The 24,006-nt window shown below is 36.4% G+C and overlaps 1 protein-coding gene across 1 annotated transcript in view; it reads left to right on the top strand.

Annotated features, from left to right (window-relative positions):
- The first annotated feature begins 4,332 nt into the window (after positions 1–4,332).
- The window catches only part of LOC127645025 (tenascin-R-like), a 224,705-nt gene continuing 205,031 nt past the window's right edge, over positions 4,333–24,006 (top strand). Inside the window, exon 1 of the mRNA XM_052128518.1 lies at positions 4,333–4,421. The gene's annotated coding sequence lies outside the window, so the exon portion shown is untranslated. The remainder of the gene's footprint in view (positions 4,422–24,006) is intronic.

The raw sequence follows: 24,006 nt of genomic DNA, 5'->3' as shown, positions 1-24,006 counted from the left end.
ATACATTTGCATCAGACTGCCTGCTGAAACATTAATGCATGTCTTAGTTTCTCTGTTTCTCTCTGAGGCAGGGGTCCTGCTGCCCAGCTGACAGCACAGATAGCACATTGAGAGAGAAAGATGGTGAGCATGAAAGAGAGAGTCCCAATTGTAAGAAACAGATAAAATACAAGTGTTACTGTGTAAATACAGTAATGCATCTGTTACAGCAAAACTCATATTTGAGCTCAGCTGCTCACACCTAGTTTGTTTGAGCACTCCAAGCTCTCAGAGCTGTATAACGTGTATATGTGAACAACCCAAGTGGTCTTAGTGACTATACTCAAACCACCTCAGGAGGTGGTATGAGTACGGTTTGTTTGTGGGTACTTTTGTGGTTCCATTGATTTGTGTGAAGTGAAAGCAAAGAGGTACCTGTCCACTTTGCATTTTATGACATAAGTACCTCATGGCTTGCCATACATAGCTGCATTACATAATTTATATTCCAACCACAATTTATGTCCACATATGGGAATTTTCAGCAAATATAGATATACTATGATTACTATGACGTTTTTTTGTGTCTCATATTCCATTCTTGCACCTAAAATGAACAGACCGGCCACATTCAGAGAAGAGCAGTGTGTTAAAGGGTAACTAAACACCTGCGCAGAGTCTAAGAACTAAAAAAAGATGGTTTAGGGTTTAGTTACCCTTTAAGATAAACTGCTTTAAAGTGCTCTGATGGGTATACTGTCTATAGAGGTTTGTGCCAAACTCCCAAGAAAATACAAGTGAGGATTTTTAAAGTTTCACTTTAATTTTATTTGCGCAATGGCAAATGTTCTCGGCTCATAGACACAATGTAAATGACACGCAGGAGGAGACGCTTGCTTGCTCCAGTAATATCGAGATGATAGATAAAGAAACATTTTCAAATGCACATAGAATTTCAAACGATTTCCTTCATGAGAAATAAGGGCTTGTAGGTTTAATCGGAGAGCCTTAAAATAATATGAGAGAGTAAAGAATTTAAATGAAGTATGCATTATTACTATTGTGTAATATAATTGGCAGTGTTGTCTGGGTTTTATAAATTATATAACATAAAAAATATTACTTTTTTTGTAATTCTATCCCTGTGCAATAATTCTTAACCAAAAAAATTATATTCTTTAAAGCCTTAAAAATATCCATATAGCCACATTGTATTATATAATTTCAAGTTAAACATAAATAAATTACTACTTAGGGTGTAGTCCTATCTGTAATGAGCATACGTGAACCTTAAGAAGTATGACAATTTGTATGCCAATTGCTTATCATAATAACTGCAATTATTTATGAAACATTATTGTCAGCCAAATTTCATAGTGACAGCCCTAGCTGCAGTGGGGTCTGAGTTCTTTAGGACATGTGGTGTGAACATCAAGTGGTCTGAGACCACATTAATGTGAAGATTTTTTAAGTCCAATTACATTGTGAACATCAAAAGCACTGAGGTCATTTGCGGCTGGTTCTTTTTCTGGTTCACTTAAACCCTGCTGTATGTGAAACCAGAGGCGGCGGCAGACAATTTTGCCGGGGCTTCAGCCCCGAATGTTTTGAGTGTAGCCCCGAATGTATTTTGACTAGTTGACTGTCAAATATGAAACCGGACAAAAGCCTATGTAAACCCCCGAAATCATAAGTTGCCTTATTTCATTGTGCTGTGGCTTTGCACATACTGCATACAGCCTGTAAAAATAGACATAGGCATAATCTAGCCTATAGAATAAGTTCCTTTGCTGTCGGTAGCCTATGGGCGACTCCGTTTCTTCCTCTCTGTTGAATATGCAGCAGGTAGAGGAGGAGCTTGCACAGTCGTTGACATCAACTAATGTTACTTAGTGGCGAGTTAACGTTAATTAGCAGGAAAGACAGCAAAAATTAAGCAAATGAGGCTTTAGGGATTTTCTGAAAGAAGTCAGTGGGTAAGAATTCACATTTGTTTTTGTCCTTAAAGTCTTAAGATCATCATCTAGCTGACTTTTTCACCCACAGTAGGCTAAACCTCAAGAGTTGTAGCCTCTAACCTCCTTGTTTACATTGACGCAGCTTGGTAGCTCCGAGTTAACTCAGTCGCCTCTCACGCCGGAGACCACGGTTCGAGCCCGTTCGGGGCTTACTTTTCTTGTTTATCAGGTGTTGTTTTCGCTAAGGATAACCAATAAGCATTAACATAAAATGTATGTGTGACTTGTTTTGTGATATTAGTTTGTAGGAAATATACACTTTGATTTGATTAAATGGTTTTGTAGAGTGTAGCAAAGATGAGCTACAGACTGAGGAGCAGCAGCAGCAGCTGTGCCAGAATCAGGCATGGAAACTGGTAACAATTAATAAGTCACTTTACTTTAGAGAAAGTTAAAAGTGAAACATTGTTTATCTCAATGATCCTAATGAAAGGATTTTGACAGATGAATTATTCTCATAGAGATGATGAGAATTATATACAGTTCGATGCCATGGTGTGTCAATGAACTTAGACTAAAGTCATTCATGTATTGCTTTAACTTAGGATCTTATACATCATTTTGACTATTTATGTCAAATAATATAAATTATTTATATTCAATATTTTTTTTACCTCACTTTACTCACTATAATATAACTCTTTTGTGATGACTTTATGTTAATGTACATGAAAATTCAAGAATCATGATAGATAATAGGGCAATCCCACTGATCTGCTCTTCCCAATACATTTTCTTCAATGGTATTGGTCCACAGTTTGACATATGTAGCACTTGATAAATTAGTTGTTTGAAGCTGATTTGCAATGCATTATGTGCTGTATCTGTTCTTTTGCATCACAGATGATTCAGGGAGGAGAGAGGATGTTGAGGATAGTACTAGAGTGGAAGATTTAGGAACTGTAGAAACAGGCCCAGCCAGAGCAAAACTCAAAGAAAACCCTCTCACCAGCTTTGGACTACAGGGAAGTGGTTGCTAGTGTGAAAATAAAATTGTCTGGGCTAAGCCCCGGATGTCCTCAATGCTGGAAATGCCTCTGTGTGAAACGACCCTAAAAGTACATTCAAAAGATGTCTATCAAAAGTTTGTTGTTCAAAAGTTGATTATCTAAGAATAGTTAAATGAAAATGTGGTTATCATTTACTCAACCTCATGCCGTTTCAAACCCGTAGGACTTTCTTCCTAGACGCACAACAGGAGATGTTAGCATAAGTCACTATTCACTTTCATTGTATGTATTAGTGTCAGTTCTTAACATTCTCCCTAGTGTCTCTTTTTTCTGTTTCAGTAAATTATGACAGAATGTATTTATTTATTGTTTATATTAATGTTCATTAATATCTTGATGGATTTTTATGGCCACGTAATTCCATTTCTAATAATAATAAATATGAATAGCATTTAACTAACACATTCCATGTCTTAATCCACAAAGAGTTTGTGATATATGTGTATTCATGAGGTCTGAGTTGTTTCTTAATTTTATGCTAAATTTAGAAAATTGCAAATGCAAATGTTTGTGAACAGGTTTTATGCACAAATAGTTAGTGAATAAGACAACCTCAGTCAGCATTTACTAACATTGATGAATAAATGCTAATAACTGATGACAGTTTTTTTATGTCCTCTTAATGTTCAAAAATGTCTTTCTGAATTTTATTTAATTTTATTTTGATAGCAGATCAAATAATTATATGTATTGATGCTTTGGTAATATTGTATGTAAAACAATCATGCCAGTAAAGTACTTTGAAATTGAAAATTTCAATTGACTTCATGTCTCATCCTATCATCTCTGTCTCGCTCTCCACCATCCTCTCTCTCAATGCTAGTGGGATTAGTACTGGACTAGCTACTGTCGGTGATTGGAACACCCTCTAGAGGCATCTGGAGGAGAATGCCAGTGCTGGCAGATCAGTACAATGGGAGAGAGGGCAAACAAGACAGTGGGTAGAGAGGAATAGAAAGGGTAGGAGAAAGAGAGCGGGGGGGGTGGTTGTTGGGAGAGGGATAGAGACAGAGATACTGTATGTGTGTGAGAGTGAGAGAGAGAGAGAGAGAGAGAGAGAGGAGGGTGAGAAAGACAGATCGACACTCGTGTGTGTGTGTGTGTGTGTGTGTGTGTGTGTGTGTGTGTGTGTGTGTGTGTGTGTGAGAGAGAGAGAGAGAGAGAGAGAGAGTTATAGCAGGAGCAAGGTGCACACGTTGCTCAGCCTCCTCATTACAGCTTCTACTGGCAGCAAGAGAGGAGCTCCAATCTAACCGGTGGTGGCAACAACAGACTACAGAATACACAGCTGACTAATCAATAGACCTTTGCCAGAAACATTGTGAGAGTGAGAAAGCCGCTCAAGGACCAGGGAGAAGCAGAAAATCTGAAGATCTGAAGACAGAGCAATTACGGCACTGGGTTCCAAAACTGGGTAAGTTGAGCTTGTCTTTAAAGCGTCACTTGGTTCTCTGCACATATCAGCAGTACTGCACTTGAGGGGGGCTGTGGGCTGAGAAGGAAAGTGGTGGAGGAAATGGGAGGGGGGTCAGGTAATGAATTGTTTGTGGGTTTTACATCAATCAGAACATTATCTTGCTGAGCTTGAGGCAGAGTGTCAGGTTACTCAAGTCACACAAGGGATTCTCTAGGAATACATTACATTAAAATCTGTTTTAATATGCATTTATTAGATTTTACTCAGTCTTTCAGAGGTATTATGAGTATTTATTTGTGTTGTTTTCTATTAACACACATGTGCTTGTACAGTGAATGTCTTATATTTATAGAAGTTATACAGTATGCACTTTTTGGTGCAAAACTTTACTTTAACTATTGTTTGCCTTTTAGATAATAATAATAACAATAATAATACTTTTACACATAAATATATAAAGTATTATAAACAGTATATAATAATTAGAATTTTAGCAAAGATGACAGACTTTTTTATTTAATCTGGGGAAAATTTGCAACAATTTTTCCATGATGTTTATCCTTTTAGAACCACCTGTTTACTCCAGAGGGCAGTAATTAAAATTTCAGCTGTATAAGCAACGCATAGTTTTTATAGTGAAGAAAACAACACTCCAGTAGGCATAACAACACAAACATGCGTTACATTCTTGCGTTCAAAACACTTGAAGGAGCATAAATGCGAACTAAGGGATCTCAAGATGTGTTTGCAGATTGAGTATTAAACTATAATTAACTTGACACAGTGACCTAAACATTTTATGTTTATGACGCAACACACCTGAGACACTACACAAGCATGTCTGACGTAAGTATAAATTGATGGGTCCTTAAACAAGCCCTCATAATAAATCTCCAACTGATTGACAAATTGACTTGTGAAATGGATTGCTGTGAACTGTATGCCAAAGATTGACTTATGATCAATAATATGGTCGTGAACAATACATTGTATTCTAAAGCCACTTTTTGTATTGTCTTATCATTGATTAACTGTTCTGCTACAAGAATGTAATGAATTTTAATTATCTGAATATTTTTATGTTTATATATATATATATATATATATATATATATATATATATATATATATATATATATATATATATGAGGGGCTTTCTCAGCAGATATTTGTATATGCGATTAATTCATCGGTACACCATGTAATTAATTTGATAAAACATTTTAATCGATTGACAGCCCTAATATATATATATATATATATATATATATATATATATATATATATATATATATATAAATTAAAAATATAATTGATATGGAAGTATATTTGGTACAGACAACAGACACGTTACAATGTCTTCACTGTCATCATTTGCTCATATAAAATAATTTGTTTCCTCCTTTGAGTCATGGTGACTTTTCTTGAATTTGCAGTGCTAACTCTGTCCATGCTGATTGGTGTTATTGGTTATGGCTGTGTTTCTGATTAGTCCTTTATTCACTGTTGTTGATGGTAATCTACAAATGCAATTATAATTTATAATTGTGTAAGCAACTTCTATAGGCCTTAACTTAATACTCTGATGTTCATCAATTGATGCAGATACTGTCATGCTGTTTGAAAGGAATCTAAATATGCAGAGAGAATATATACAAATTAAAAACTGGAGACCTATTATAGGTTACTGGGTCAGCTCAGTTACTTGCATATATAGCTGCATTTGCCTTATGTTGAAGTATAATTGAAATATGTTTTATTATTATAATTTTTTTTTTGCTTAGACGTTTTGTACATTTCATTGCAAACTCACTGTACCCAAGTGTGAGCAATTATTGCTCTATGCAGTGGAAAAAAAAAAAAAACTTTCCATCTAAATAGCTGGGGATGCTGTTCTGAGCAGATAATTATATCACCATCCATCCATCTCTCTCGATAAACACACTTTTTATTTCTTACACTAAAACTGGAGAAATATTCTCACACTTGCTGTTGTGCATCCATTCTTCCTCCCTGCGGAGCTGCACTGTAAATTAAATTGTCATTTTTCTTAAATGTTTGATTTGTCAAAGTCAGTTGAACATATTGTCCATGAGCAGAGAATGTGATATCGGCATGATATAAAATATATATTTTTTTTAATTCTGGTGTGGGGGATCGTTTCTGCGGATTAATAGCTGGAGTATAAATCTTAACACCTCGGCTGTGAGACCTTTTTTTTCGATCTGCTTCAATGTGACGAACAGTACTGCATGCTTCCCCACATAGTGTAAGATGAGAGCCCAGGGGTACGTGGTAATCTTTCTGTAGGTAGATCACACCTCTCCGTCGCTCATTCCTTCTTCCCTCCTGCTCCTCTTTCATTAGTCTTAGGCATGATTTCAAAGCTTTCCACAAGTCTGACAATTCAGATAACGTTCACTCTCCTCCCTCCAGCAAGCCTATCTATTAAACATGTAGCCATCAGGAGACTCACTCTCAACCAACACAGTGAAATTTATGGAAATATAAATCAATAATGTGGTTGACAGACATGATATTTTAAACCATTTGCTTTGGCTAAAATGGCAATCATCACTTTCATTATTAAAAAAGGTACAAAGAATGGTACTAACTGTAGACCTCTTAAATGGAACCTTCACTGTATTGTTGAGATTTTCAAAAAAAGACTCAAATCTAAAGATTTTAAAGGGTAACTAAACCCTAAACCAACTTTTTTTAGTTAATGATCTGTAAGCATGGGGCTTTATTAGTACTGGTCATTGATTCAAGTAATTTTTTTTGACATTTGTGTATAAAGTGTTTTAATTCTACAATATATGGTGTAAAAACGTCTGAGTGCTGCCCTCTTCAGGTTGAACGGTGGCTACTGCAGTTGAATTTTCCTATTGGCTGTTGCGGTACTTCGTGACGTAAGCGGTGACAGCTGACGTAAGCAGGTTCCAGCTCACCACGCCAGATTCATGTACATGTCGTCTTGCGACCATGTGAGGAATAATAATAACATAGAGTCTGACAGCAGCTGTCAATTAATCCGTCACTACGAGTCTCAGGTGCCCCCCCCCCGCTCAGCCCCGCACTCGGTTCGTTCCCTCTATCCCCGCTGGGGTCTGCCCACTTTTCCAGCATTTTCAAATATTTCTAGTGGGTGGAGTCAGACTCTGAGCAGGTGTTTATTTACCCTTTAAGACCCCGTGAAATCAAAACTGTGTTTTGTGGATTTTAGTTTGTGTGTTTGCTTTGAGGCCATTTATTTGCTAGTGCACTCCTAAATGTTGACTTTTAAAAGATATTTGCATTTAAAACATATAGTCTCTTGTGAGAAAACTGATAAAAAAATTGATGACTAATGCTACACTACACAGATTTGTTTCCAATAAAATGCTCTCTAGAATATGAATGTCCTTCCCACATAGCTGATCAGCAAGTAGCAAATCATGGGACATGGCTGTGATGTTACTTAAGCTTATTAGACATTACATCCTTCGATATTTGTCTCTCAAATTTCCTGTTTCAATAGCAAATACGTCAACACATCAGGCAAGTGATTTCAAGGGGTCTTTAAAAAAACTCAAATGTTACCTGCATAACTGTTACGATGATGTAACACAAGATTCATGACGTACAATAAACCTAAAAAATACAATACAAAATTGAATAAATTATATTATAATATTAATGTATATGTTCTATTTAAATATAAGAAATTGAAATGTAATAATAAATCCAGATTTTTGTGTTACTTTTTTGATATACCAGTGGTAAATAGCACAAATATGTTAGCATATGAACAAATTAATAATTGTGCTTTGCCCAGCAGTAACTGTGTTGCACAAGTTTCCTCTACTATTGCTATTAGACTTCTAAATGGTAATTAAGGCAGTCTCCCATCGGCATACTCTGAGGGAGAGTGCTCCTGTTTAAAAATAAATTGGGCTGTATTTATTGGACCACCAGAGGATCATTGTCCAGAATTAAAGCAGGTTGTGGCGGCCGCTCCCTGTTGAACTTACGTTAAATTGGTTTCAGTTGACAATTGTTTTATCATTGAATTAAATACAGCTTAGCTGATAAATCCGTTCACCATAATGCTACATTATTGCACATTGTGTGCAGATTTTAATGTTCTCCTGCTGTTGAAATGACCCATTTGAGGACTTCTGTTTATTAAAGCCAATTTAATTAACTCTCAATCTAATGCTCAATTTAAGCATTAGATGGAAAAAAAAAGTGTTGTTGCTGTAAAAACTTTTACTGTAAAAATTAAACATTTCTTGTTCACCCTTTGAACATGGAAGCTATGGTCCATGCTGCCACGGGTTCAATCTATTTGATAAATGCTCTGCAGGCTCTGAGCGATTTTGATGTTCATAAACTGAAAGCCATGCTAGCCTTAAATTATATTCTGATACAAAGGGAGAGAGAATATTATTTGAACAGTCCTCTTGTGTACCAGGTTTCCACCTCTCCTGTCACTTTTATTTCTGCTTACAAATGTACTCTAATCTCCCATAATACTTTTGAAGATCATTAACCGGGTCCAGCTAGTGGGAGGAGCTGGTGAGCTCTTGCTGTGATTGAAAAGGTGCTTGTGGCTTTGATGATCATTTCAACATGCAAATGCAGCGTTATGCTAAAAATTAACATGATTAACAATTTTAATATCTAACTTTTGATTAGTGAGCTTTAGCAGAGTTTAGCAGATTTAACTTTCAAACTGTGCAAAAAAAGTTGCAGACTGATCAACATTAATTCAAGGTGAAGTGTGTATTTTGTGCACCATGGTGGTACCAAACAGAATTTCAAAAATAACAACAGGTTGTTCAAACAGGTTTCTACATTGTTCGTAAAACAAGAAGTCCTGTTCCAAACTCATGCCTTTGGTTAAGCAAAAGTTGGTCAAGCCCACTCAAACAAATATATCACAATTTCATTTGGTGCAACTAGGGGTGCAGAAAAAAAAAACTTTAAAATACTACTATAGTTTTCCTAACTTCTGCCAGCCACTGAGGCCACGTTCACACTAATCTAATTTTAACTGAACATGTATTATTTGTACTACGTTCATTCCATCCACACATGAATGGCCTTGTCTTCCACCAAAAATGGAGACTTTCAGGGAGCCTGGGTAATTCAGCAAGTAAAGAGTCGCAAGTTCGAATCCAGGGCGTGCTGAGTGACTCCAGTCAAGCTTCTAAAGAGACCAATTAGCTCAGTTGCTACAGTGGGTAGAGTCACGTTAAGTTAACCTCCTCGTGGTCACTATAATGTGGTTCTCGCTTTCGGTGGGGCGTGTGGCGAGTTGTGCATGGATGCTGCAGAGAATAGTGGGAAACCTCCACATGCACTAGGTCTCCTTGGTAACATGCTCAACAAGCCACATGATAAGATGCACGGATTGATGGTCTAAAACGCAGAGACAACTGAGATTCGTCCTCCGTCACCCGGATTGAGGTGAGTCACTATAACACCATGAGGACTTAGAGAGCATTGGGAATTGGGCATTCCAAATTGGGGAGAAAAGGGGAGAGAAAAAAATTGAGACTCGAAAACACTCTCAATAACTGCATACAAAAATGTAAATGGCTTTATCAAACTTAAATGGTGTAAATCATGCATTCTCAATCTTTTGTAACGTGCCCCCCCAGTCTCTCCAATCATATTTCACACCCAGAATGGAAGGTGTAATTTTATGCCAGCACCAGACAACTGAAGATATTCACTCATCGCAGTCAACCAAAATGAGGACAGAGAGAAAGTGCTATAGAGGTGTCTCAATCTGGTGTCACTCTTTAATTCAACTAACTGCTTCTCCATTTTGATTGTAAAGTCTTTGCCTGGGCAACTGAAGGGGTCTCTGACCCAAGCAAATTAACTGAAATCCTCACTGAAATTATGGCCGAATTGTTGTTTCAGTCCATCAACATGGAACGATTGTCTGAGAGATATGTATGCACACAGAGAAGTTGGGAAACATGTCAACATTTTTATTAATCAAGCAATCACAGCAAAGGGGCAGATGTGCTTGAAGCGTGAAACAACAATAGTGGATGTGAACATCAAGAGGATGTCAGGAGATAGATTGCATTTGTGTAAATTGAGTCTGCAGAAATATTAAGACATCTTTATGAGTCTAAACTCCTGAAGAGAAATAGTCCAGTATCTCATAGCAGTCATAGCACTCATTGGCCAGTATGTTGAAAGGCTAGCATTCAACTGAAACGCTAGCCTTCATCAGCCTAAGTCTGTCACAGTGACAGGTGTGATTTCTCAGGACACCTATTTTTAGTGATACCTGTCATGTAGTAGAATATTTTATGTAAATAATAACAATAATAAAAATCACTTACAGCACCTTTAATTGTGAGATTGCAACAAGTCAACACTTTGGATTTGTGTGGGTGTGTGTTTATTCTGGCCTTATATCAGGTATACCTAATAGGTACTCTGATGATTTTAGATAAATTTACAACTGCTGGCATATTGAAAAGCTTTGCGGAGCCAAAGAAATCAGCAATCAATAGAGAGCTAAAAAACACTGTTATATAGTACTCAGTGACAAAGAACATTTGACTTATCAGCTAGCATTCGATCAGGGCCAGCTAACAAGGCGATTGATTGCTCTGTAAAACTCAGGAGGAAATGGAAGGAATTAATAATCTGTGAGTGATTTACAGGCACAGAGATAAGAGCCAGGAATTACTGAAGTCCTCTCTGAAATGGGCCAGTGCGTTGATCTACTGTTTATGTGTTCTTAAAAGATAAGGAGCTCACAAAGGACAGAAAGTGAGAAGACTGCAAGCAAAGTAAAGATCTGGTTATGTTCAACAAACTGAATGACAAAGTCAAATAAGACCATATGTCTCCATCAACCGATTTGTTTCTGTAACTGGTCAACCACATAACTATGTTTTATTGATAATTTCAAATTACTTCTGGCCTAAAACATAATTACAAGTATAAATACTGTATTACATTTCTAACTGAAATAATTTTACATTTGTTTTGATTGGCCGTTTTAAAATGTTTATCTCTGTAACAGCTGCTCTGTGACATTGTTATCTTATGACTTGCTCATTTCAAGTCCATATTTTTTCTTCATTGAAGCTGTAATTAAATCTTAAAGCTGTGATCTCAGCATAATGAAATGCATGTTTTATAAATTTTTTTAACTGTACCTTGTCCTGGAGATACTTTTAAGTTGATGGAGAGAATTATGGCAACTTTTAGAAACTACCATCTGCAAAAATAGGCAAAAATAAGAAAAGTGTGAATAGCTCACTTTATGTATTTATTATTATTATTTTAAGGAATAGTTCACTTGATGAAAATTCTTACAGCATGTACTCACCATCATGTACTGAACACAAAAGAAAGAATTTAAATGGATGTCCAGATTGCTGTTTTCAATTCAAGAGCAGTGCAATAAAGTAGGACATGCAACTCATTATTCATTTTCAGGCATCAAGACTTCTGAAGGCAAACAGTCGATTCTGGTGATAAACAAGCTGATTTTATAGTGTAAATCTTGACTTTCGACATGGCTCTCTTTTGCATGTTCATGTTTCACTCAAGATTTTCACAGTAAAATAACAAAAATTTTGTATAAAGTTTAAAGTCACTATAAACTGCCATTCTATTTAAACTAGTGGTGCATCGATCAGGAAATGCACCACAAGTTTATCACTGATATTTTTACAATTTGATTGGACGATTTTTCAAAGTGTCGTTTGCCACACTTTTGCAAGCTATATGCTGCAGTTATATGTAGATGCCACATACTGTAACATTACATTCAGTTTACATTATCTGTGATATGCTAACATTTTATTTTTGTAAACGGTTATGAATAGTGCTATTGTCAACAGCCAGTAGGACACCCTTCTTAATTCTTAATGCAGTTCACATGTGCTCTATCCATAGCCTGTCAAGAGCTCATTAGGGTATCGTTTTAATCTTTTCATTCTTTCTTCAAACACAGTAATTTTTAATTTCCAGAATGAATGAGATCACATTTATCCAAACCAATCAGATTTGCTGCAGATCTTGCGCTGGTTAATTGACGTGATTAAGGAGTAAAACAATTATTTGCTCCAGTGAATATTCCATCTGTCTGCAATTAGACAGCATTGTATCATTAACTTAATATGTTATCTGCTCACAAATTTCCTCTCTGCTAAATGTCTCCAATGGAAATGTGCCCGCTCTCTCGTTTAAGTGGTCACATTTTATTTGTAACTGTAAATGCAAGAGATACAGATGTGAACCTACATGTAAAATTAAACTTTCTGATACAATGCCATTTTCAATTATTGCTAGTATCCCAACACTTACACGGGATTTTAGAGGTGACGTGGTCAATAACTGCTGTCAGAAGCAATCATTGACAAAGTGTCAAATCTATATTTGTAAAGGACACAGAGTACAACAGCCATGCACACTAATGCAGGCAGAGAATGAAAGAGAGAAAATTAGACAATTTCACATCTTTAATTCAGAAACGTATTAAACCAAAATTTCAGGCCAAAAGATTGCATAAAACAAATGTTTGTATTTGTATATTTTGCAATAAATTTCCAGGCAGTGGTAGTAATTACAGCAGTAGAACTGATTAAGTTCATTCAATAATTAAACAAATATCATTGATTTCCCACTGAGAGAGCCCGACAGGCACAGCCTATCTCCCAAACACCCATCATCCACCATACACTCCTGCATACTGTTCTCCCTGAAGCAATAGGCCAATCAGATGACTGCCATTTGAGATGTGCAATAACAGTCGGATACATTGATATTCTGTGCAATGCTTCTCCTGTCCCTATGCAAATAGATAGACAAGACTGAACAGTTTGGGACAGTTTGTTGAAAAACATAAATCACACAGCCCTTCTGTTGTAGCTGAATTCAGTAGATCTGTTATATGGATATTTGCTCTGACCCACTGTTTGTAGTTGTGTGGCTGGCTCATGTTGGTTTTCAGTCACTAGGTCTCCCCATCTGTGCAGGCAGATGGAGAAACACTCCCACATAAAGTTTTCTTTGCCAATTTCCATCCTTCCTACTTTGTAGTTAAAAGAGAGAATTGAAGCATTCATTGTGTGTCTTTTGTGTCTTCACAAACCAGTCCAGTTATGTATTCATTGCCTTGCTCATAGACATTTCAGGGTTACAAATAATGTGTCTCCTCTGAATACAGGCAGAATGATATCTTATTTGAATGGACAAGTGCATTTAATTGCTTGTAGGCAGATTTGGTCTTTAAACAAAAGCACACACAATTGCTGAGAAGTGTAATATTTAAATCGATTCTGGTAGCAGAAGTCAGGGTGGAATTGCAAGCAGATCTTTGAGACTCATACATTTACATTCAAAATTAATTTCAGCATGGCTGCATTGTCATTTGATGTAAATTCTTTGGTCAACATTTTGTTTGTCATAGTAAGAAATTTGTTGAAGTCTGTAAGACATTTCAAAGAGAATTTTACATGAGAGATTTAAAGTAAATTATTAAAATGTTTCTGAAACCTTTACACCTTGATAGAATAGACCTTAATCAGGGTAGAGATGGCATATTTAATTGTACGCATATGTAAACAAGCCTGTGTGTGATTAAGGTACAGTCCATTCCAGGGCCAGTGCTGATCAAACTGGTGCACTACTCCTTGCCCTTCCTCGCACATTCTAATAATGTGTGAATAAGGGCAGTCAGTGGACGTTTTTGTCCTAAGGTAAGATGTTGCCCACCCAGGGGGTTGGTGCCTTACGCAGACTGTGAAATCTGTATATAGGGAGTGACGGCCCTGGTCCAATCAGTCTGCACTCTTTTTGAATGCACCTTTTCAAAATATTGCCAAAAAATAAAACATCCTAAAAAATATTGTTTAAGAGAAAGAAAACTTTTAAATAAATGGTCCTTCTAATGTCCTAACAGGTCAGCATTGAACTGTATGGGAAGAACCTGTTTTGACCTTTCACCTTCAGACATTCTAGATGTTATACAGCTTTGTTTTTGTGCAATTATGAATCAAATTTGACCTAAAATATTTCAGGGCATTATCACACCAGGCTCATTAGGAGCCTTTTTTTTAGAACCTGGTGTGTTTTCTCCCTTGGTTCGTTTTGTATAGGCATATGTGAACATGGCAATCACACTCGGATCTGTTCCAGATCAATCGGTCTGCTTGCAAACGAACTCTGAGGCGGTTCACTTGTGGTGAGAATTCAATCTGACCTAACCGACCAATGAACCAAACTCTATACCTATAAAAACCATGAACATACCTGATTGATCTTTGGAGAAGACATCGTAGATCAGCATGACATTGAGACCACCTAGACAATGTGATCTTGTACCATTTGCAAACAAACTCTGGAGCAGTTTACTTGTGGTGAAAATGCAATCTGACCTAACCGACCAATGAACCAAACTCTATACCTATAAAATCCATGAACATACCTGATTGATCTTTGGAGAAGACATCATAGGTCAGCATGTCATTGTAATTCATCATGAAAACATGGATATAGCCTTTTGATGACTATATTAGACTTCTATAATTCCTGATGTAATTACTGAGGTAATTTTAGTATGATCTCTTCTCTATTTCGGATAGCGGCAGAACACAGATAGGATGGCGTTAGCAACTTTTTGACAGATACAAAAAAAATTTGTGGCTTCATTTCACATAACTCTAAAAGGTACATGATTTTCTACAAGCAGATTAAATCAGAAATTGTTGTTATATAGTTGAGATAACAGCAATTAAATTTTATACAATGCCAAAAGTGATTAAAATAAATGTACATTGAGACATCCTTGGCAAATGCATGCCTAGTTTTTTATTTTGTATTAAAAATGATTTTACTCTATCAATATAGAGTACTGTACACTGTGGTGACAATAATAATAATAAAAATTATAACAATAATGATCCATTGGTAGGAGGGGGTCTTTAGTACCGTTGTCCGCTAATCAAAAATGTATGCATTTGGATAGTTTCTAATATGGTTAAAAAATTACTGTAATTACAAGAACACTGGGCATCTGCGCACAGGAAGCATTGCGCAATTTTCATCATTAGCAGAGTTGTTGCTAGTTAAATAATAATAAAATACATTGGGGGTAAACAAGAATGTATGCATTTTGAATGGTTTGTAATATAGGTCAAAAATTACTCGAAGTTGAAGAGGAGGGTGCAGTTTTTTTTTTGACAATAGGAGGGTAAATTTAAATATGGCACCTTCGCTGAATAAAGGGTTCATTTACCAAAAAGAAATATTTCTATCATGAATTTAAAAAATTAAATCATCTACTAACCCTTATGTAGTTCCAAAACCATATGACTTTATTCTTGGGGACACAAAAGGAGATGTAAGGCAAAATGTTCAATCTTAGACACCATTCAGTTTCATTGCATCATTTTTCCGAAAGTGAATGGTGACTGATGTTGAAAAAAAATGTATAAATAAAAACGAAAAACATTTGTGTGTCCCTCAAAAGAACATACATTATACGGTTTTGAACAACATGAGTAAAAGATGACAGAATTGTTATTTTGGGTGAACTATCCCTTTAAGGTCAATATCTAGTACAAATTCTAGACAACGGGCAAAACATTCATTACTTTTGTAGGCATGCAGTTTCTAGTAGCATTACATCACCTAGTACATCACAAGTGTCAGCCTATTATTCACATATTTTTCCTGACAGCTCTGTAACTCATAAACAAGCAAGACATGTCTCCCTCTCTCCATTGCCATGAAGCTTTTATGGGCCATGCATCTTTTTAAACATTGTTAATATGTGCTGGCCTATGGAACACACATATTTGGCATGAACAACTGTAGTCTGATTAGTGTTTATAAAATATATCTATGGCCTGCACAGTCTCACTTCATATTTCACATTACATTAACCCACCAGCCCAGCAAGATTGTACAATGAGGCTTTTCTGGGACGTACGTGCGTGTGTGTGTGGGTGTGCGTGTGTGTGTGCGTGTGTGTGTGTGTGTGGCGTGTGTGTGTGTGTGTGTGTGTGTGGTACACTGGAAAAGCCCATTATGAGGGAGAGGGCACTGGAATTGGCAACAGGTCTTTGTTCTAATCAAGCCTTCTTGAATGGGCTATTTCCTTTCCCTTTAAACTGCTTTATGATTGAAAGGAAGCAAATATTTTAGAGATAGAACAAATGTATTTTCTTTTAGTTTAAAATGCTTTCATAGCAGTTCATTGAAAAGCCTAAGAATTGTTTTTTTTTTCTTCGAATTGTTGTTCTTTCTGTATCACTAGCATCACCAAATGGAATTGTCATAGTTTTGAGTGGGTAGGGAGGGTTGATGATGGGATAGAGGATGAGAGAATGATCATTTTAAAGCAATTTATATTTATTGTTGCATTAAAAATTCACTTAAATATCTCAAATTTGAGGAGGCACATTTGAATGGCATGACGTTTCTGCACTTCAGTTTAATGGGATTGTTTACCTGACTCAAACCTTGTTTGCTGATTTAATTCTGATGGATAAGTTATAGGTTGTTGCTGAATCAGTGTTCCAGAGGCAGCCTTTGAATCTACTAGTGCAGATTCAAACACTTTTTTTGGGTGGGGGCATCAAATTATCCTTCAGAAAGTGTAAATGCAAATGTTTGACATGTCTTGCCATCAGGTGTAACTCTCACTCCATAGGACATTGGCTTGCTCTGGTGGTATATTTGAATTAATCAAATGATTTATACCCTAAATTCCACAGACCAAAACAAAATGACATTTCCATGTGTTACACTCGATATTCACTTGACCTCAATGTGTATTGACTTTGTGCACTGTTGCGAGACAAAACTGAATAGAAAAAAATAACTGCACAAAAAAATTGGATTGACCTTTTACTGTTTGAGCCCAGATAAGGGACAAAACACTGTAACAATCCTCCAAATCTAAAAGCACAAGATTGTGCACAGTATTTTTTTAATTTTGTTCTTAAAATTAATCAGTATATAAAGAAAGTTTTTTTTTTTTTTTTGTGCATCAAACTGGTTTTTGCACCCACACTTCATATTGTTCATCAGTGTAATCTGTTTAAAAATATATTTTACCCCACACTGTACGAATTCCATTTGCTGCTGGTCACTGACCTAAGTCAAATTTTAGACCCATAAGATGTAGAAATCACCATGTTGAAAATGAGAAGACATCTGTCAGCTGAGATAAGGCACAAATTATTTCAGAGCAGAATGGCAGCCTTTCTCTGCACAGGCACACAGTGGTTTAAAAACCAAAAGCTTTTGAAGTTTGATTATTCATATTAGAGCTGGCAGAGTTAAATGAGAGAAATGTTAACTGGAAACTCAAAAAAACAAAGTAAAACTAAGGGAAGGAAAATCCAATTTTAAAACTCAAAAAGTCTGATTATTATAATTGATTATAATTATTATTTAATTGATAGGATTATCAGTATATATACAACCCTTGCACATACAGTGTTGCCATTTATATGTCCAAAACAGTTTAACCTATAGGAATTATGTCTGTACACATTTATTTCAACCTGATTGTTTGCTACCCAGCCTGCAGAAGCAAGATGCACTGAAAGGGATTAGATAAATGTTTTCCAGGAATATTTTAGGGAAATATGTGAGATGTGCTGGACATTCATGCATTAAATTGAGTGAAATCACATATTGAGGCAGACATGTTGGCTCACAAGAACACTTTTTGTTAGGCAGTGTGATCATCCCCCTCCAATGTCCTCTTTCTATTCTTAGAATTGAGAAGCAACCCATGGGCTAGAATCTTGAAGAGTCATCTATCGCAAAGCACTACAAAGGTCACTGCTTTTCAAATCTGACCATCATTTTCAGCTCACACCTTAATGGTAGAAAGGCCTTTGGACTGAAGAATCAATTAAGTTTTATAAAGAAACAGTGAAGTGGTCACATTTATACCATTAAACTCCTTTTGAAGAAGAAGAAGAATTAAATCTCAGTTGACCTCCCTCAGGATTGTGCTCTTTTGAGAAAATTATTATTTTTTTGTCCTGGGTAATGTAATTTAAGTAAGAGTTTAGACCCCAAGTCTCTGCACACTTCAACTGAAAGTAAAATGTTCACGTTCACAACTTCAAACTTTTTCAGTCATATTTCTCGCAAGCAATTTCTGTATTAATGAATGAGAGATTGATGTGTGTTGCCTACTTATGTAAGCAGTAAATGTTTTCATTTCCAGAAATGTGTTCTTACCCTCGCTTCACCACATCTTACGTACCCTCTAAAGTACATTCTATGAAGGTGCATAATGTTTCTAAGGTCACAGAGAGTTATGTGGATATGCAGTTTTTGTCTGTTCTAAATAAAATTGTAAATTCAGGGTTGCTACAATCATGGACAGTAATTAAAAATTATGTTTTCCATGCCAGGAAAACTCATGGGAAAACTCATAGTGAATATAGGCCTACATTTTCCTAGTTTACCTCTGAGCTATAAATATCTTGTCGGCTGTATTGCTTGCAACCCTTAGTAATGTTTTATCTTTGATAAGTTTGTTCTTTTGAGTCAATGAATAGGTCAAAACTTGTGTGATTTGTTAGCAAATCTGCCTGAATCAAAAAAGTTTTTACAAATCACAGTTATCACAAATGACTGAAAAGATCATGAAAAGTCAAGGAATTTCTTTGGTCAAAAAATGTGGGAACCCTGCAAAATTTGTATACATATAAATGGGAAATTATTGATGAACCATAATGGACTACTTGCACTGAGCCTCATGATTGACTTCCGCTTTGAAATAATGCAGCCTTCTAACTTTCTGTTTTATGTGTTTACAAGTGCCATAGTTGCCTAATTCTCGAAACGCCACTTAAAATTTGTGTTCGAAATACATTTTTAAAGTACGAATATTTTAGGCAGGAGAAGAAATATTTAATGGAAGAACAGTTTTCATAGCTTTAATTCAGCCCAAGCCGATCTGAGAAAGCAATGGCTGGTAAACACAGCACACAAAATGTTTCTCCTAACTCGGATGTCTGCAGCAGATCAGCTTGAACCGCAAATGACAGAAGGTTGAAGGAGATTAGTAAAGGTGTCACCACCAGCGCTCTTTGTATGAAACAACTATATGCTTCAAACACTGCAATGCTCCACGCGTGAGGTAGGAGAGAGACCTGATGAATGCATGCATTGCCGCGTTTTATTAAATGTATGTTTTAATCTTTATTTTGTGTCACTGTTGCATTGATAAGTATAACGTAATATGTTGAAATGTAAACACATAAGTAGTACAGCTGCCAAAAATAATGAGTTATAACATCTGAAATAGAATATATATATGTATATATATATATATATATATATGTATATATATGTATATATATATGTGTGTGTGTGTGTGTGTGTGTGTGTGTGTGTGTGTGTGTGTGTGTGTGTGTGTGTGTGTGTGTGTGTGTGTGTAGTGTCGTTAAATATGTTTTAGGGCAATTATTTATTTATTTATTTAATTTAATTTAATATTGAAACTGCTTCATTCTATTCTGAGTTTTTAAAGCCTGGACAAAGTAAAATAATTATTAGTAAGGTGGAATTTATCATTGAAGCTCTTAAATACATTTACATTTACATTTATGCATTTGGCAGATGCTTTTATCCAAAGCGACTTACAGTGCACTTATTACAGGGACAATCGCCCTGGAGCAACCATGAGTTAAGTGCCTTGCTCAAGGACACAATTGTGGTGTTAGTGGGGACCAAACCAACAACCTTCTACTTAGCAGTGCGGTGCTGTAGCCCACTAAGTCACCACCACTCCATGTCATCAGTGACTGAAACACTTGTTAATGAGATGGCCAGACTGCTGCAGTTTATATATATTTGATATAGGAGCTGTTCAGCAGCTGAGTGTTGCCATATTTGGAAAGGAAAAATATATTTAGAAGCAAATTTCATCAAGTCATCATTTTAGCACCAAAACCATGACAGCCCTAAACAAGAAATAATTGGCCTTCCCATGAAAAAATATCTGCATATAGGTGTGCTGAACACTGTAACCAGAAACACCTGAGCTGCACTACGTAGAACTTGGAAGAAGTTGTGCAAGTAGACCATTTCTGCGTGAAAAGGTTTAATCGCAGGTTTTGCACACAAAAATGCATGGTTAGTGAATGAGGCTTTAGATGAAAACTCATTTAAAGAAAAATGTAAAAAATAATAGCTTTAGAGTGAAATGTAGCAGATTATATCGAACTACAGAAAAAACACTTCCAAACTAATGTACCTGTTTTTTCATGTGGTGCAGCTGCTCATTGAATGAAAAATCTGTCTTAATTGAACTGCTCAAAGTATCCAGACCTCTTAAATTGAGAAGGAAAATGCTCCGTAAAGAAGTGAAAGTCTCCTTCATAAAGACTCCATTATTGATATTCCTTATGAACAAGGTTTTAGTCTATTACTTAACTTTTAATTTTGTCAGCAGTGATACAGTTTAAACAAGGCTAAGCAATCTAATTTCCATTTAACAAATTTTAAGAAACCTGTTGCTTGGAAATAAACCTAATGTATTTTTACTGGAACACAACTACCTTTGATATACAGCATCTAATACATTATTCTTCAAAGACAGACATTTGAGGAAATTTCTTTAGACCATATCTGTTCCTTTTTGTCATTAAAATGTTGACCACATTTTCAAGTTTTAGACTCTATTATCCTTCTAGACAGCCTTCTCATTCTTGAGAGCATTTGATTGGACAAAAATATTTGTAGTGAAACATGAGTCATTAATATTTTTGTCACGTTTTAAATTGTACATCTGCTAAAAGTGAATTTTGTCAACGTTTTGGAGTCCACTAGCATATAGATGACCACAAAGCTAACAGATATGGACTAAAACACACAAAACTCTTGAATCATGTGTCTTGAAAGACGCATGATCATTTATCTTTTACAATATACATGAAAATGTGGGAAGCCATTGAAAATCTGCCATTATTCATGGTATTGTAAAAAAAAATTTATTAGTTATAATATTCAAGTGGTTTAAAGCTGCACTATGTACGATTTTTTGGTTAAAATTAACAAATTGTCATTATTGATCGAGGACATAAACAGTCTGTGTTCAAAACTATGTCCTTACCTTAGCTTACCCCGATTCATGTTAAGCCTATACAAATTTGTTTGTATTTTGAGCTGTTGGGTTCAATTTAATGCAAAATCGCTGGTTTATGATGTTCATCCTTGCGTCATTACATGATGTCCGCACACAAGAAAGAAGTGCCAGCCATCTCATGTTCCAGCTGGAGAAAATAACTATGCTGTTCAGCTCAGTTCAGGACAGCATTGTTGCAATCTAGATGGCTGTTTGGGAAGTTGTTTACCAGCTAGAATGCTTGGATATGTTTTCTGATAGGGTGGTTGGAGCTTATATTACTTGTCATGCTTTATGAATCGAACATTTCTCATACGCTAACCTATCGCAATTTGTTTACGTTGTCCAGTAAAGATACTGTGACATGTTTAATATGTATGACTTCTGAAATTGTGTTCTTGTAACTGTTATACTGGATATTTAAGCATATTATTTTTACATTTAATAAAGTATATTTTATGTTTTTAGTTTATGGTCTTATTGTGTGCATTGCATAGGCATGCTATTGTAGTTCCTGAGGCTGGAGAGTATAGTATAAAACTATTAAATCTTCTTTTGAACTCGTATCAGCCATATAACGAGTTTAACCTCTTAAATTGAAAATTGTAGTACAATTCAATTCATTTTAAAGTGGACCTAGTATGCAAAATTCACTTTTACATGGTGTTTGTACATAAATGTGAGTTGGCAGTGTGTGTACACAACCACACTACAATGTTAAAAGTTCACCCACTCCACTTTCTTATATTTCTATTAATTAAAATCAGTGTGCAAAAATGAATGGTTTTCATTTCTGCTCTAAAGTGACATCACAAGAGAGCAGGCCTCGCCCTCGACTGGTGATGGACTCTACCTTATTATCATAGACCCTCCCCTGAGTGATCTACACACAGTTTGCCATTTTTTCCATGCTGGAACAGTGAGAACAGTGAGAAGAATAATGTTTCTGCTTCGTGAGAAGAATAATGTTTCTGCTTAGTAAGCATCATAATTGTACTGTTGTTGGCTGTAAAATGAACATAAGTGTTCTGTTGTTGGCATCAGAGCCACTGAAGACGCAGTGGACAAGTTTTTAAAGGAAATGTGCCCCAAAATGTGTGTATGTTTGTGCAAATAATTTTATACCAGACTGCTATGTGAATAAGTGTCAATATAAAGCAGGATTTTCAAAATGTTTTATTCTCAAGCATGGATAAGTAACAACTGCTTTATATACTGAAGAAGTAAGTATCGCACTTTATATTTTGTGAATGTTTGCAAATCGCCTTTCCGAATATGCTTGTTAGCTGATTCCACGGTTAATGCAGCTAAAGTTGCCATTGTCTATGATTGTATTCACGGAGACCAGAGTTATGTCGTTATTTTTAAAATGCTTACTTTCATTTACCATTGTCTCTGATTGTATTCACAGAGACCAGATATACATACATACATATATATATATATTTATATATTCATTCATATATGGCTGAACTCTGAACTATTGGTTTTGATTTGTTATTGCTTTAGTATCCGAAGCACCAGCTCTAAAGGCACAGCCCTCTTCCGGAAAGGGGGCGGGAAGCAGCAGATAATTTGCATTTAAAGAGACACTCACAAAATCAGTGTGTTTTTGATTCCACCCAAAAAGATGCAAATATAACATGGTATAATAAATGATGCGTGGGGTATTTTGAGCGGAAACTTCACAGACACATTCTGGGGACACGTGAGACTTATATTACATCTTGTAAAAAGGGGCATAATAGGTCTTCTATTGGGGGTGGCTAAAGAGAGTCCCCGGTTCTCTATTTAAAAAACCTTCGAGTGTAGTGTCAGAAAAGTGATTTAAGTGTAAAATTAAAATATGTAAATAACATCAAAGTAAGTGATATTTCTGTTTCAGATGTTTCATTGTATAAAATAATCCATCCATCATCCATCTTCAACCGCTTATCCGAAGTCGGGTCGCGGGGGCAGCTGCTCCAGCAGGGGGCCCCAAACTTCCCTATCCCGAGCCACATTAACCAACTCTGACTGGGGGACCCCGAGGCGTTCCCAGGCCAGTGTGGAGATGTAATCTCTCCACCTAGTCCTGGGTCTTCCCCGAGGCCTCCTCCCAGCTGGACGTGCCTGAAACACCTCCCTAGGGAGGCGGTCAGGGGGCATCCTTACCAGATGCCCAAACCACCTCAACTGACTCCTTTCAACGCAAAGGAGCAGCGGCTCTACTCCGAGCTCCTCACGGATGACTGAGCTCCTCACCCTATCTCTAAGGGAGAAGCCCGCCACCCTTCTGAGGAAGCCCATTTCGGCCGCTTGTACTCGCGACCTAGTTCTTCCTGACCATAGGTGAGGGTAGGAACAAAAATTGACCGGTAGATCGAGAGCTTTGCCTTTCGGCTCAGCTCTCTTTTCGTGACAACGGTGCAATAGAGCGAGTGCAATACCGCCCCCGCTGCCCCGATTCTC

This window comes from Xyrauchen texanus, chromosome 6, assembly GCF_025860055.1.
Source record: "Xyrauchen texanus isolate HMW12.3.18 chromosome 6, RBS_HiC_50CHRs, whole genome shotgun sequence".
Classification (NCBI taxonomy): Eukaryota; Metazoa; Chordata; class Actinopteri; order Cypriniformes; family Catostomidae; genus Xyrauchen; species Xyrauchen texanus.
Note: the sequence above shows the minus strand (reverse complement) of the source record. Positions and strands in the feature narration are given on the sequence as shown.